Raw genomic sequence first — 4,662 nt, 5'->3', positions numbered from 1 at the left:
AAGAACAGCATATAATAATCAATCTTCTGAAAGCTATTAGTAAACATATCAATCTCAAAAGATCTAGAAAAAAAGACACATCACATATGGAGGAACAAAGATAAAACTTACAATAGACTACTCACCAGAACTATATCAACTAGAACATTTTTAAACTATTAGTTTTTTAAATGTCAAGCTAGAATTATGTAGCCAATTAAAATTTATTTCAAAAACTAAGGTGAAAAAAAGACTTCTGAAAAAAACAGAAGCAGAGAAAATTAATCACCAACAAATTTGCACCATAAGACTTTCCAAACAACATTTTTCAGCTAGAAGAAAAATGATACCTTAAAGAAAGGTTGATCTATCAAAGCAACAAAGGATGATAGAAATATAAATTCATTCACAAATGTGGAATCCATTAATAATGAAGATAGACTATTCTTTAAACTTGGCTCTCTCACTCCTTTGGAGATTATGTGTGCTAACTCATGGACATTCATTAATTTTCTCTTTCAATAGTAGAGTTGTGTTTTTAGTGGAAGATGTTCCAATCCAGACCCCAAGAGAGGGTTCCTGGACCTCTCGCAAGAAAAAGTTCAGGGCGAATCCATAGAATAAATTGAAAACAATTTTCATAAGAAAGTAAAGGAATAAAGAATGGCTACTCCATAGGCAGAGCAGTGACATGGGCTGCTCAACTGAGTATACTTATAGTTATTTCTTGATTATATGCTAAACGAGGGATGGATTATATATGAGTTTTTCAGAAAAGGGGTGAGCAATTCTTGAAACAGGGTTCCTCCCACCTTTAGACCATATAGGGTAGCTTCCGGACATTGCCATGGCATTTGTTAACTGTCATGGTGCTGGCAAGAGTGTGTTTTAGCATGCTAATGCATTATAAATAGCATATAATGAGTAGTGAGGACAACCAGAGGTCACTTCATTTGTCATCTTGGTTTGGATGGTTTGGGCCGGTTTCTTTATTGTAACCTGTTTTATCAGCAAGATCTTAGTGACCTGTATCTTGTTTTGACTGTCTATATTATCCTGTGACTAAGAATGCCTAATATCCTGATAATGCAGCCCAGTGAGTCTCAGCCTTATTTTACCCAGCCCTTATTCAAGATGGAACCACTCTAGTTTAAATGTCTGTGACAGTGCTGGCCCAGTGCTGTTCTATATCTGCTCTTCAGTGGCAAAAGAATAGACTGATAATGTCAGGGAAAGGTGGAAAAGAGAAATGAGAATAAATAGAAAATTCTCTCTTGGCTTGAGCCCCTTTGTGGCACACGAAATTATCCTGCCTGAGGTTTGGTTTTCTCCTCATTTTGGGATCCAATTACTATGCCTTTTATGGGTGTGATGGTGAATATTAGGTGTCAACTTGATTGGAGTGATGGATGTCTAGATAGGTAAAGTATTGTTTCTCGGTGTGTCTGTGAGGGTGTTGCTGGAGGAGTAGAGAACCCTGATTAATACAATAGGTTATATTTTACTTTCAAATTTTATTCTATTTTGGAATGCATCCGATTCAAAATCTTTTGAAACTCAATCTTCTTTCAGCTTCTGTGGGTTTTTCATACAGCTAATAAATGGTAACGCTGAAATTTAAACCTTAAGAGTCAGAGATAATTCAAGGCTTTGGAAAGGTATTGGAGGAAGTATTTTACTAATAATAAACAAACAAATATGTGGAGGATGATACAATAGGTAAAGAAATTTAAGAATGCTGAAGTTGGTGGCATTTTTCTTTCCTTACAAAAACATTAAACCTTTCAAAAAAATTGGAAATAAAAAGAAAATGGAATAAATACAGTAAGGGAGGGAGGCAGAAAGGAAGAAAGGAAGGGTATTTTTATAGCTAATAAATATAAAATTTTGTTTCACAGTTCTGAAGCATTGTTGCATATCATTATTGCCTGAGGATCTTTGAAAAATCCTAATGCCAAGTACAGACCACATGTTAATTAAATTAGAATCCTTGTGGGTAGAAACCAGGCATCAATATTTAAAACAAACCAGGTGATTTCCATGTGTACTCAGTTTTAGACATGCTCCTCCATATAGTTGGTACACAAAAGATGATCAAGAGACCATTATATTAAAGAAAAATAAAGTATATTTATCAAAATATTTGGACATATTTTGAAAAGGCTGCCACTTGGCCATTCTGACAGAAGTGGCCTTGCAAAGCCATCTTAAGTGGAAAAATATTGTATCTGCAGAGAATCTCCATTAATGCAGAAATGCCCTCTTCCCCTTTCTATGCTTTCCCCAGATCTAGGGGAGATTGAAAGTCTGACACCTTTAAAGTCTGAAAAAAAACCCATTTATCATCATGTTACCCTCATACTGTTCTCATGATAGTGAGTTCTCATGAGATTTAATGGTTTTATAAGGGGCTTTTCCTGATTCTGCTCAGCACTTCTCCTTGTTGCCACCATGTGAAGAAGGACATGTTTCTTCTGCTTCTGCCATGATTGTAGATAAGTTTCCTGAGGCCTCCCCAGCTATGCTGAACTGTGAGTAAATTAAACCTTTTTCCTTCATAAATTACCCAGTCTTTGGTATGTCTTTACTAGCAGTGTGAGAATGGACTAACACATCATACGAAATAATCTACACATGCAATGAAATCCCTATTAAAAAACCAGTTACACTCTCTATAGAAATGTTAAAATTCTCATGGAACCACAAAAACCCACAATAGCCAAGGCTATCCTAACCAAAAGAGGAAAAAAAAAAAAAATTCAAAACTGTACTGTAGGAATCCCATTACCTGACTTCAAATTATACTACAGAGCTGTAGTCACCAAACAGCATTGTACTTGTATCAAAACCAAGACATAGACCAAGGAAACAGAAGAGAGAACCCAGAAACAAATGCACACACTTACATTGAATTTATTTTCAACAAAGATTCCAAGAACATACATTGAGGAAAAGACAGTGTCTTCAATAAATTTTGCTGGGAAAACTGGATATCCAGATGCAAAAAAAATGGATCTATATACTTATCTCATTGTATGTAAAATTATAATCAAAATGGATTAATGACTTAAATACAAGACCTCAAACTATGAATCTACTAAAAGAAAACATTGGGGAAAATCTTTAGGACATTGGTCTGCACAAAAAATTCTTGAGCAATACCCCACAAGCATAGGCAATCAAAGCAAACATAGACAAATGGATTATATCAAGTTAAAAAGCTTCTGCATAGGCACAAGAAGCAATCAACAAAGTGAAGAGACAACCCAAAGAATAAAAGAAAATAATTGCAAACTACCCATCTGACTAACCATGAACATGGCCAGAAACAGTTAAATTAGGTTTAGTGGAAAGAAAGGTTAACAGAGAGAAAAAGGAAGAAGCTGGGCTTGCAAAGATGCCCTTGTTATGTAGGTGAATTCTTCCTCAGAGGGAATAACCATAATTCTCTAAGAATTTCTAATAACCAGAATGTTCTGATGATCAGAATTCTATAAAAATCTAATAATTTGATCAAAAACTGGGCAACAATATGAATAGAAATTTCTCAGAAGAAGACATACAAATGGCAAATAAGCACATGAAAAGGTGTTCAACATCACAGATCAGCAAATAAATCCAATCAAAACTATAATGAGATATCATGTCACCCCAGTTAAAATGGTTTATATCCAAAGGACAGTCAATAACAAATACTGGTGAAGATGTGGAGAAAAGGAAATCCTCATATACTGTTGTTGAAAATGTAAATAAGTATAACCACGATGAAGGACAGTTTGGAACCTTCTCTAAAAACTGAAAATTGAGCGACTATAAGATACTGCAATCCTACTGTTGGGATTATAGCTATAAGAAAGGAAATTATGATATCAAAGAGATATCTACACTCCTACGTTTGTTGCAGCACTATTCCCCATAGCTTAGGTTCAGAAGCCATCTAGATATCCATCAACAGATGAATGAATAAAAAAATGCAATACATGTACTCAGTGGAGTACTATTCAGCTATAAAAAATAATGAGATCCAGTCATTTTTGACAAAATGGATAAAGAGAAGATCATTATGTTAAGTAAAATAAACCAGGCACAGAAAGACAAACATGGCATGTTCTCACTTGTTTGTGGGATCTAAAAATCAAAACAATTGAACTCATTGGCATAGAAAGTAGAAAGATGGTTACTAGTGGCTTAGAGTGTAGTGGGGGAATGGCGGGGGGAGCTAAGGATGATTAATAAGTACAAAAATAGTTAGAAACAATGAATAAGACCTACTATTTGAAAGCAAAATAAAATGACTACAGTCAATAATAATTGCACGTTGTAAAATAACTTAAAGAGTGTAATTGGATTGTTTTTAACTAAAAGAAAAAATGTTTGAGGTGATAGATAGTTCATTCTCCATGAGATGTTTATTTCACATTGCATGTTTCTATCAAAACATCTCATGTAGCACACAAATATACATATATCTACTATGCACCCATAAAAATAAATAAATAAATGAATAAAATTAAAATGTAAAAATAAAAGATGGTTTATAGTCAGTTGTATGGCTTGAACAGATGATCTTAAATGAAGGTTTCTGATAACACTAAAGATTATATCATTAAAATCGAGATAAAAACATCCAGGACTGTCATGGACAGCTGATGTGTTTATGAGGATTGTGGACTAATGAAAGAT

Source organism: Mandrillus leucophaeus, unplaced genomic scaffold (genome assembly GCF_000951045.1).
Source record: "Mandrillus leucophaeus isolate KB7577 unplaced genomic scaffold, Mleu.le_1.0 Scaffold177, whole genome shotgun sequence".
NCBI lineage: Eukaryota > Metazoa > Chordata > Mammalia > Primates > Cercopithecidae > Mandrillus > Mandrillus leucophaeus.
This window is presented reverse-complemented; position numbering follows the sequence as displayed.